Genomic DNA, 12,153 nt, shown 5'->3' on the forward strand with positions numbered 1-12,153 from the left:
AAGCTGTTGTTCAGGTTAGTTTTTCACATAATAGTCTATTTTCCCTAGAGATAATGGCAATGTCAGAAGAGAACAAAATAAGCGTGCACCCTGGTTCAGTCTGAGAGGCATGTGTACAGGTCTGACTGGGGAATCTGGTAACAGGTCAAACAATTTCCCTACATACAGTACATCTACTTTGTTGAAAACATCAACAGCCTACAGCTAAAGGTGTTGGTCTAATATTAAAGTGGAACTAAATTCTCTCAGTCAACATGAACTATTTTTTATCCTTATGCTGCTAGCCTTAAATAGATAGGAAGGTACTGTATAACCACTCGCCCTTCAGAAGATTTTACCCCCTTCATGACCAGACCATTTTTGCTATTTGGCATTGCGTTACTTTGACAATTTTGCGGTCATGCAACACTGTACGCAAATCAAATTTATATAATTTTTTTTTCACAGAAATAGAGCTTTCTTTTGGTGGTATTTGATCACCACTGGGTTTTTTATTTTTATTATACAAACAAAAATTTTGAAAAAAAACAATATTTTTTTACTTTCTGCTATAAAAAATATTCAATAAGAAACAAAGTTCTTCATAAATGTAGGCCAAAATGTATTCTGCTACAAATTTTTGGTAAAAAAATCCCAAAAGGTATATATTGATAGGTTTGCGTGAATGTTATAGCATCTACAAACTATGGTATATATACCGGAATTTTTTTTTTTCATACTAGTAATGGCAGTGGTCAATGACTTATAAGTGGGACTGTGACAGTATTGTAGGCAATCTGACACTAGCTGACACTTTGTGGGAACCAATGACACTAATACAGTGATCAGTGCTAATAATATACACTGACTGTACAAACGACACTGTCTGCACTGTCTGGGGCAATCAAAGGTTTAACTGTGTGCCTAACAGTGCTTTGTGCATTCACTGTGTGCTGTTTTTACTAAGGGATGTGCTGGTTTTTTATTCCCTGCTTTGCAGAGAAACAAAAAATGGCTCATCTCCACTGTCAGGACAGAGCTATCACATTTCTCTGTCCTGTCTTCCTCTTTGCCGATCAGCACTAATCACAGCACAGCTGGGATGGCGGCTAGTGGTTACAGTTTGTTGTTTCAAACTTTTTTTTATTTCTTCAGTTACTTCCTGGTTTCTGGCCTAGGCCAAAATGATGTCAAATATCCCAGTAATCTTCATGAGCAGTTTTTTTCTTTATATGGAGAAAGAGGGAGAGGAGCTTTCTCAGCTAAGCATACCTCCTGCTTGCCTGCCTGAGCTAATGGCAGATGCATTCCAAGAAGTACATGCTACATGAATCATCTGCCCATACTCAAGATGGCCGTGGCTAGAAATGCTATGGAAATGTTTTTCAAAATGCTTTTTCAACAAAAGAAAACATGGAGCTATGGATAGGTGAGTTTGATTTGAATATTAAAATGAATTAAATTGTATTTTCAGTTTTTGGTGCTCTGATACAGTTTAGTTCCACTTTAAGTTCTTGGTTGTAAAGGATCTGAATATTTAGGACCACAGTGCTCTTTTATGTGTTTGGACTTTCTTCTTTTTGGTTTATTGAAGGAAAGAGCTATGATCCCATGCAGCATCCACCCACAGTGGGTTCGTGTGCTGAAGGCTCAATGTGGTACAACTCCAGTCACAGCTCCATGTGTGCTCTGAATGCTCTGTGTAAGTTCGCAGTGTGAGGGATGTTTTGGTTTCTTTTTCAGTTCTAAGAATATCATTACTATGGAAAGAAACAGAACAGCCTGCCGTCCATGTTAGGAGAGACCTGTCAAGGTTCCAAGCAATGAAAAAATGCCTATACAATGGCAATTTCACTAGGAGCTGCCTGCGTGCTGAGGAAACAATTCATCTGCAAGGTACACGCTGTTCCTTTCTCATGACCTCCTTGGTAGAATATTTGTGAGCAATGTATTAATGATCCTTTCCCCCTCTTTCTCTTCACATTCACACAAATGAAAACAACTAATGAATTTTAAAAGGAAGAATCAGATTTTAACATACAGCTGTACTCCTAACAGTAAAACTCTGCACTATCATTCTCTGCTCAGGTTCATTTAACCCCTTCACACCGACGCCTCCCGGCCCTTTAAGGGGTTTCTGACGGCGGGAGGTGGGATGGGGTTTAGGGTCACGTGACCACCGTGACTGTCACGGCAGTCACATGATCGGAAAGGTCCTGATCGCAAGGAGAGATCGGAACCTTTCCGTGGGAAGCCAACACATGTGCTGGGAGAGCACAGGGTGTGCGCTCTCAGCACATGTTTGTTTACAAATGGTACGTGTAACAGAACCGTCCCCAGACTGCACTTGCGTACTTCCATTAGGATACCGCTTCCCTGTCCGAACACTGACCACAGACACCACAGCAGACCATACAAGACTAGACGACACCAGTCTTGAAGTAAACCAGAAAATAGACTACTTTATTTTAACACAGATACAAGATAAATACATTCAAGGGAACAACCCCCCCTCCCTGCATAATGACACAGGGTGGGGCAATCTACTTTAAGTAACAAGAGACACACCAGCAGACAGTCCCATAATAGTTTGCTCCCAAGCAAGACACACAATAGAACAATGGGATGCAACCACATGGCATTAAACAATCAACAACCCCCCCACCCCAATATTAGGACAGATCACCCTGTACCCCTAACAGGCACAGGGTGACTTACACATAAGAGGGATATGGGGAGCTGAGACAGTGGTCTCCCCACCTCTCCAAAGTGAGCTGTGTTCCATGGGCCCCCCACCCAAAGTGACTCCCATCACAGTAGGAATCAGCCTATGTCTGTGGCCCTTGTCCTCGTTATTTTCACCCTCAGGCCTGAGAGAAATAAAGCTCCAGACACCGAACTGTTTAATGCAAAACAAGAACGGTTATACAGAACTCAGTAGGCGTTGCTTAATCTTAGGATGACCAATGAAACATTCCATTCTTATCAATATAGTTACATGAAGAACAGAAACTGCAAATAGCTGAGGGATACCATATAAAGTAGTTCCGTTTACAGTGAAATGAAACTAGTCTAGGAAACGAGAGAGAAGTTACAAAACCGAAAATAACTGTTCACGTATCTAGAAATGGAGGCATTATACAAAATGGATGCCAATTAATAAAACATATCTCCTTACAGTGCGCAACTATGCGGCTGCTCGGCATCAAGGCCCAGCCGCCGAGAGGCCACATACTTGCGTACACTCGGCGTGAAGAGGTTAAATCAGTTTAAGCCAAGATCAGGTTTATTATGGTGGACTATGAAGGCCAAGTGAAGGATTGTCTGAGACCTAAGCTGTCTCGTTTGAACAATTGTATGGAAATTCTGAAAGATCGTTTGTCACAGCATTTGACCTTGCTATCAGTGAGTCAACATTTTTAGTTTTAAAATTTCATCCAGACCTGCTACTTGAAAGCAGTTTCAGATGTACAATTCCAGTGGAACTTTACCCATAACAACTTGATAAAAAATAATGTGCTTGAGCAAGAAACAAACATTCCAGATTAATAATTATGCTACTAAAATTAGTGTGTGCAGTAAATTGCCTCCAGCATTGTTTCTGTTTCTTCTTCCTAGAGGCTGCCATGGCTGAAGCCCAGAGCCCCTGAGCAGCAGTAAATCTTTAGGCTGTCAGCTGATCGGCCTCTACAAATTTGGCACACTGCCTAAAAATAGAAAGCAACTGAGCATGTGCAGAGCGGAGTGAATCCAGTGTATTAGTGGATTTAAACAGTATAGGCACTTATTTGTAATGTTTTACATAGCTATATGTGCAAAAGGGGCCAGTCTGAAGTGATCCAGCAGGACTTCATTTTCTGACTAAAGGTCCACTTTAAACAGGTTTCTTTTGTGGCTAGAAAATGTGCATTACAATAAGTACAATTTGTGCTGAACAAAAACCACCTTCAGTTTTGGTTCATTCAAGAAATGTTTTTTATCCTACTCCTTCAAATTTTTTTGTCACTATGATTGAAAACGTTCATTGATTTGACTCCTTTAAGCATTCCAAATTCGAACAGTTTCATACAAAATTCTAACTGTTTATGGACAGTTAATACTAAACAATATTGAAAAAATAACTTATGCACAATCTATAAATAAGCTGCAAGCATAAGGTGAATAAACACCTAAACTGATAAAGTATGCTATGTTAATACTCTATAATCAGCTCTGTGCTGAATTGGGCCACAAAAGGAAACACCATAGTGCTCTCCGCAATTTAAAATATTTATTAATTAATAAACAATGTACTCACATGAAGACAGATCACTTTCACTTTAAATCACACATGCTGGGGAGCCAGACTCTGGGGGTGAGACAATGAGACTTCAACCTCTCTGGGTTTCAGGAGAGACAAGCAGAGTGGAAGGCTGTATTGCAGTGGCAACTTCATTGTCTCACCCAAAGTGCGGCTCCCCAGAGTGTGTGATTTAAAGTGAAAGTAATTTGTCTTCATGTAAGTACATTTTTATTCTTTAAAAAATATTTTGATTTGTGGAGAGAGCACTATGGTGTTTCCTTTTGTATCTCTCTGAGCTGGTTATATAGATTGATCCTTGATAGATCTGGAAACATTGGTGGAGTGACAGCCCTTTCGAGGATTTAAAAGGAATATGTGCAAAAGACCTTTTATTTTAGAGGTCAGTAAGGTAAGGTGAGAGCGTACCCACAAGAGGCAGTGGTGGTGTTACCCCTGAACACAAAACAGAAATGTTTTTCCCTTGTGGACGTTTTTAAAGGACTTTTATTTATGGAGACTTTACAATTGTTTCACACATTTATTTTCATGTCTTCACCTGTGTATGTGGTATTGATAGTACAAAACAGACATCTACCCGGGGCCTGCTCCCTAATTTCCTTACGTTTAATGCTGACAATGGATGTTTATATAATAGGTTAATATACATTTGCAATAAAATGTGAAGACCTGTAAAATCAATATTATTTCATACCTACTAACTGCTATCGGCCAATACTCCATACTCTTAGAACTTTCTGTTGCTTTTGAAACAGTTGACCACCCACTCCTCCTCAACAAACTCCATTCCCTTGACCTCCATGACTGCTCTTTCCTAGTTCTCCTCCTACTTATCTCAGCACACTTTCAGCCCCACATCCAATCACTGGCTAAATCTTGCTGCCTTGACCTCTGCACCCCTCTCTTCCAGTCTCTTCACTGGCTTCCTCTAGTGCTAGCCCAATGTATAAAATTCAAAATACTAACCATTACCCCAAGCTACATCACCAACTTCATCCACAGATATCTCCCAAACCATTCTCTCTGCTCCTCCAAAGACATCCTGCTCTCCAGTTCCCTTGTTACCTCCTCCCACACTCGCCTCCAGGATTTCTCCAGAGTCTTTCCCATGCTCTGGAATTCCCTGACCCAGTATGTGCAGTTAGCTCCTACCCAGTCTGCCTTTAGGTGATCATTGAAAACTCATTTATTCAGGGAAGCCTACCCCACCTCCACCTACGACCTGTACTTGAGTCACCTCCATCAAATCATCCCCTGCAGCTATTACCTTTTGTACCACCTTTCCTAATCATGTCCAATCAACTGAATTTCCCACAGGTGGACTCCAATCAAGCTGTGGAAACATTTCAAGGATGATCAGTGGGAACAGGATGCACCAGAGCTCAATTTTGAATGTTATGGCAAAGTTTTTTTATTTTAATAAACTGCAAATATTTAAAAACGAACTTCTTTCACATTGTCATTATGGGGTATTGTTTGTAGAATGTTGAGGAAAAAAATGAATTTAATCCATTTTGGAATAAGGCTGTAACATAACAAAATGTGGCAAAAGTTAAGCACTGTGAATGCTTTTTGGATGCACGGTATATAGTTACATAGTTAGTCTGGCTGAAAAAAGACAAAAGTCTATCCAGTTCAACCATTAAAAAAAAAAGTTATAATCCTATACCCACAGTTGATCCAGAGGAAGGCAAAAAAAACAGCAAAGCATGCTCCAATTTGCTCCTGTAGGAGAAAAAAGTTCCTGCCTGATCCCCTGAGAGGCAAACGCATCTTCCCTGGATCAACTTTACCTATAAATAGTAACCAGATATAGTCTGTGTATCCAAAAAGGATTCCAGGCCTTTTTTAAAGCAATCCACTGAGCTGGCCAGAACCTACTCTTGAGGGAGTCTATTCCACATTTTCACAGTTCTTACTGTGAAGAAACCTTTCCATGTTTGGAGATTAATTTTATTTTCCTCCAGAAGTAAAGAGTGCCCCCTTGTCCTCTGTGATGACCTCAGTGTGAATAACTCTACACCCAGTTCACTATATGAACCACTGATGTATTTATACATGTTGATCATATCCCCCTTTAATCTCCTCTTCTCAAGAGAGAATAAATTCAGTTCCTCTAATCTTTCCTCGTAGCTGAGCTCCTCCATGCCTCTATTAGTTTGGTTGCCCTTCTCTGTACCTCCTTCCATTTTCCCAATGTTCTTTTTGTGAATTGGTGTCCAAAATTGAACTGCATATTCCAGATGAGGTCTTACTAATGATTTGTACCGGGGTAATATGATATCTCTCTCTCTGGAGTTTATACCTCTTTTAATGCAAGAGAGGATTTTGCTCACTATAGAAACTGCAGCTTGGCATTGCATACCATTATTAAGCTTGTGACCTACCAGAACCCCCAGATCCTTCTCCACCATTGATTCCCCCATTTGTACCCCCCCCCCGGTATGTATGATGCATGCATATTCTTAGCCCCCAAATGCATAACCTTACATTTATCAACATTAAACCTCATTTGCCACATAGTTGCCCAATTAAACAGTGCATTGAGGTCGGCTTGTAAATTGGAGACATCCTGTAAGGACGTTATTCCACTGCACAGCTTGTTGTCATCTGCAAAGACTGAAATGGGATTTTTAATCCCAGACCCTATATCATTTATAAATATATTAAAAGGTAAGGGTCCCAACACTGAACCTTGGGGTACACCACTGACAACCCTAGACCATTCAGAGTATGAATCATTAATCTCTACTCTCTGAATACGATCTTTTAGCCAGTTTTCTATCCTTTTACATACAGATTTTTCCAAGCCCATAGACTTTACCTTACACATTAGCCTTGTGTGGGGAACTGTGTCAAACACTTTTGCAAAATCCAATTATACCACATCCACCGCCACCCCTCTGTCCAAGGGTTTGCTCACCTCCTCATAAAAAGAAATTAGATGTGTTTGACAACTTCTGTCTTTCATGAATCCATGCTGTCTGTTGCTTATGATATTTTTATAACTCATCTATGTGGTCTTTTATTAAACTCTCCAGTATTGTCCCAACTATAGAAGTTAAACTAACAGGTCTATAATTATTTGATAAATATTTTGACCCCTTTTTAAATATTGGCAGCACATTGGCCTTACGCCAATCCAGTGGTACTATGCAAGTCATTAAAGAGTCTCTAAAAATTAGAAACAATGGCTTTGAAATGACAGAGCTCAATTCTTTAAGGACCCGTGGGTGTATGCCATCCAGTCCAGGTGCTTTATTCACCTTTATTCTGTCTAAATATTTTTGGATCATATCAATTGTGAGCCAATGTGGATCATCTGGAGCTGTGTCAATACCATGCCCATTATGGACAAGAGCTCCCCCATGCTTCTTTGTATACACAGAGCTGAAAAAGACATTTAATAAATTTGCCGTCTCTTTGTCCCTAGTCACCCACTCTAGATTATTTTGTAAATTATATATATATGTAGTGAAACCCCTGCAGGAGCCGTGTGTGTCCTGCCCAGGCTTTCCCCTAGAATTTTCTCCCATAGTTAAGCACATCACATTTCCTTAGTCAGGTGCACACAACCTCCACTTGTTACTCTAATGATCAGTCCAGGTGTTGTAGTTTTTTTGTTGTTTTATTTTTTTTTAACCTCTTGCCATCCGCCTGCTGTTTATAAACGGCAGGGCAGTGGCAGTCCAGGGGCGGGTTGCCGTTCCTAAACGGCACCCGCCTTTTCTAGCTGTGCGCGCTCCCTAGGAGCGCGCACCACCGCAATCCGGTGTCCGCTGTGTCCTCCGGACACGGTGAAACACCGATCGTCGGGCGGGACCTCTGTACGAGGTCCCGGTCATGTGATCACTGATTGGCGAATCAGTGATCACATGCAAAGTAGTAAGCAAGATGTCACTTGTGACATCATTGCTTACTACGTGTGAAATCTGTGAATGATCACAGAGGTCACATGGTACAAGGCTATTCACAACACCCTTGTACCATGTGACAAGCTGTGACCAATCACAACTCACTCAGTATTTCTCAATGACTGCAAGAATGCAGACAGAGAGAAAGAGAAATGATTGCTTTTACATCCTATATGGGTGTAAAAGCAATCAGTGTAAAAAAAAAAAAAAAATCTTCATCACCCCCCACAAGTAGTACAGTGTCACCATGGTGACACTGTACTGCTAGGGTGACAGTATGTAAAAAAAAAATTAAAAATAATATAAAAAAAATAAAATAAAAATCTAAAAAAAAATGTTTAAAAATTATAATTTTTGGTTATAAACTAATTTGGATTTTTTTTTTACTAAAAAAATAACGGAATAAATTTTGGCCAAGATTTAGGATGAAATATTATTTATTTGCAAAATTTTATTTAAAAAAACACTTTTTTTCAAAATTTTTGGACTTTTTCATTTACATAGTAAAAAAAATAAAAATCCCAGCGGTGAATAAATACCACCAAAATAAAGCTTTATCTGTCTCAAAAAAATGGTAAAAAATTCATATGGGTACAGTATTGCATGACCGCGCAATTGTCATTCAAAGTGTGATAGCGCTGAAAGCTGAAAATTGCCCTATACAGGAAGGGGGTAAAAGTGTCCGGACAGGAAGTGGTTAATATGGTATAGGGAAGGGATATAGTAGGATACTCTGAACAGGGGCGGACTGACAACTCATGAGGCCCCTGGGCAATAGGATATCATGGGGTCCCCTGTGTGCCTGCCCACTCAAGCCGCAGCCACACAAAGCCGCACCTACATATTACACTGCCCACAATACATGCGTTTGTCACAGAATTTCTCTACAGTATGTTCAAAATAAATATTTATTACACAAAATAAAGAAAACAAAACTTACATTAAAGAGAGCACAACAATGCTACACTTCAAAATGAAGGTTTTAATGATTTTTTCCTATTCCTTCCACTGACACCAATGATAGGGCACTATTCCTCCCACTGACACCAATGATAAGGCACTATTCCTCCCACTGACACCAATGATAGGGCATTATTCCTCCCACTGACACCAATGATGTGGCACTATTCTTCCCACTGACACCAATGATAGGACATTATTCCTTTCACTGACATGAATGATAAGGCACTATTCATCCCACTGATACCAATGATGGGGCAATATTCCTCCCACTGATACCAACGATGGGACGCTATTCCTCCCATTGACACCAAAGGTGGGATGCTAGTCCTCCCCCTAATACTAAAGATGCATGGTTTACTCCCACTGATGTCAGGACAATTTCTGATCCCAAAGACCACAGTCCAGCCCCCAAAAACCTGAAGGACAGTAAACTGGTCCTTTGATCTAAATTTGGGGTCTCAAAACTTTCTAAACAAAGCATATGCATGTGTTAGAATGGCCCAGTCACAGTCCAGGCCGAAATCCAATGGAGAATCTGTGGCCAGACCTGAAAATTGCTGTTCACAGACGCTCTCCATCCAGTAACAGAGCTTGAGTGATTCTGCAAAGAAGAATGGACAGAAATGTCCCTCTCTAGATGTGCAAAGCTGGGAGAGACGTCCCCAAAAAGACTTGCAGATGGAATTGCAGCCAAAGGGGGTCCTACAAAATACTGACTCCAGGGGGCCGAATACAAATGCCACCACACGTTTCACAGTTTTATTGGTCACAAATGTTGGAACCATTTCTCATTTTCCTTCCACTTCACAATTATGTGCCACTTTGTGTTGGTCTATCACATCCAATCCCAATAAATACATTGTAACATGACAACATGGGGGACATTTCAGGGAGGGAATACATTGCAACATGACAACATGGGGGACATTTCAGGGTGGGGAATACAATGTAACATGACAACATGGGGGACATTTCAGTGGGGGAATACATTGTAACATGACAACATGGGGGACATTTCAGTCATGAGGAAGACTTTTTCAAGCCACTATATATATCACTGATATCTGTACATTGAGTGCTATTCCTTATATATAACACTGATATCTGTACACTGGGTGCCACTCAGTGTACATATATCACTGTTTTATATAGGGAATATAGAATAGAAGACTACTATTAACCCCTTGCTTACAGGGCACTTATACCCCCTTCCTGCCCAGGCCAATTTTCAGCTTTGTCACACTTTGAATGACAATTGCGCGGTCATGCAACACTGTCCCCGTATGAAATTTTTATCATTTTTTCGAGACAGATAGAGCTTTTTTTGGTGGTATTTAATGACCTCAGGGTTTTTATTTTTTGCTAAACTAACCAAAAAACAACTGAAAATTTTGAACAAAAAAGGTTTTTTGCTTAGTTTCTGTTATAAACTTTTGTAAATGAGTAATTTTTCTCCTTCACTGATGTGTGCTAATGAGGCTGCAGTGATGGGCACTGATAAGGCGGCACTGATGGGCATTGATAGGCGGCACTGATGGGCACTGATGAGGACGCACTGGTAGGTGGCACTGGTGGGCATTGACAGACATCACTGATGGGCACTGAAAGGCAGTACTCATATATGGCACTGATAGGCGGCACTGATAGGCAGCACTGACTGGCACTGTTAGGTGTCACTAACGGGCACTGATAGGCGGCACTGATTGGCAGCACTCATAGGCGGCACTGACTAGCACTGATAGGCAGCTCAGATGGGCACTGATATGTGTCATTTATGTGGCACTGGTAGGCACTGATATGTGGCATTGATTAGCAATGATACGTGGCATTGATGTGCATTGATGTGACTTCCTCCCGTGGATCGTGACGTAAACGCATTAAGGTACGCACTGACATCATTTCCAGTGGCGCGGTGACGTCATTTCCGGCGTCGCCGCCATTTCTGGAGGGATTGTGGAGCAAGTGGAGCTGCATGCATTTCTTAGCATGAGAACCATGGAAACACACCCATGATTTGGGAAAAAGCTGATCTTTGTCATTTTACATGTGAGTGGGCATTTTATTTATATTCATGTTATTATTAAAACTGGATTACACTATGGAGGATCTTCTTTGTTTTTAATGGTATCTTAAACGGTTTTGTGGAATCGAGTACCTAGGAGATAGAAGATATTGGAGGGATCTATCCATACGTTCCATTCTTTGATGATACCTTATTGGGTGTATAAGGTCACCTACATAGCTGTTTGGCCCAGTGGGTCGCATCAAGGAGGTGAGGGGCCATCTTGGCCATCTGTGGATTGGCCGCACACTGAGTGACACTGTGATCACCTCACGGTGTTTTGCTGTGATTTTTCACCATCATTGGCATTTATGGACTGCTGCACATAGTATTAATTTTATGAGCACCTAACACTGAATATTTATTGTGCATTCTATATGTGATATTTCCATTTATCTCATTTGTATTTTAGTATAGGTTGTTAGCGCTGCACTATTTTTTGTATTTCTATGTTCTTTCCTTGTGGTTGAGGCGAGTGTGTGCTGCTTATTATTAGGTGTTCCATTGCGCACAGGAGTTTTTTTCATTATTGATGTGCATTGATTGGCACTGACAGGTGGCATTGACGGACACTGACAGGTGACATTAATGGACACTGACAGGTGGCACTGATGGGGCTACACTGACCATCAGGGCACTGATCAGTGCCCTGATGATCAGTGTAGATGTCTCCTCTGAGTAATGCCGATTACCGCCTCTCCTCTCCTCACCAGCTGTCATCATGACAGCTAGTGAGGAGAGGAATGCTGATAACTCGCATTTCCTTATTTACATGCGATCAGCTGTGATTGGACACAGCTGATCACATGACCGAGCCAACATCTTCGGCTCTTTCCGCTGATAGGTGATCCCCTGTGTCCCAGGGACACAGTGCACCACCGATCGTTGGAGTGGGAGGACGTCATATGATGTCCTCCCAGAACAAGAGAACCGCC

The 12,153-nt window shown here is 41.0% G+C and overlaps 2 long non-coding RNA genes across 2 annotated transcripts in view; one reads left to right on the plus strand and one right to left on the minus strand.

Annotated features, from left to right (window-relative positions):
• The window catches only part of LOC149442476 (uncharacterized), a 118,010-nt gene that overhangs the window by 21,324 nt on the left and 84,533 nt on the right, over window positions 1-12,153 (minus strand). The gene's annotated exons all lie outside the window — the stretch shown is intronic.
• Window positions 1,359-5,724, plus strand: LOC149442477 (uncharacterized). The gene is made up of 3 exons (XR_016307161.1): window positions 1,359-1,408; window positions 1,723-1,875; window positions 5,597-5,724. It is a non-coding gene; the product is annotated as an uncharacterized LOC149442477 (long non-coding RNA).

The sequence above is a fragment of the Staurois parvus genome, unplaced genomic scaffold (assembly GCF_062004578.1).
Source record: "Staurois parvus isolate SC_StPar_1 unplaced genomic scaffold, SC_StPar_1.0 ptg000885l, whole genome shotgun sequence".
Classification (NCBI taxonomy): domain Eukaryota; kingdom Metazoa; phylum Chordata; class Amphibia; order Anura; family Ranidae; genus Staurois; species Staurois parvus.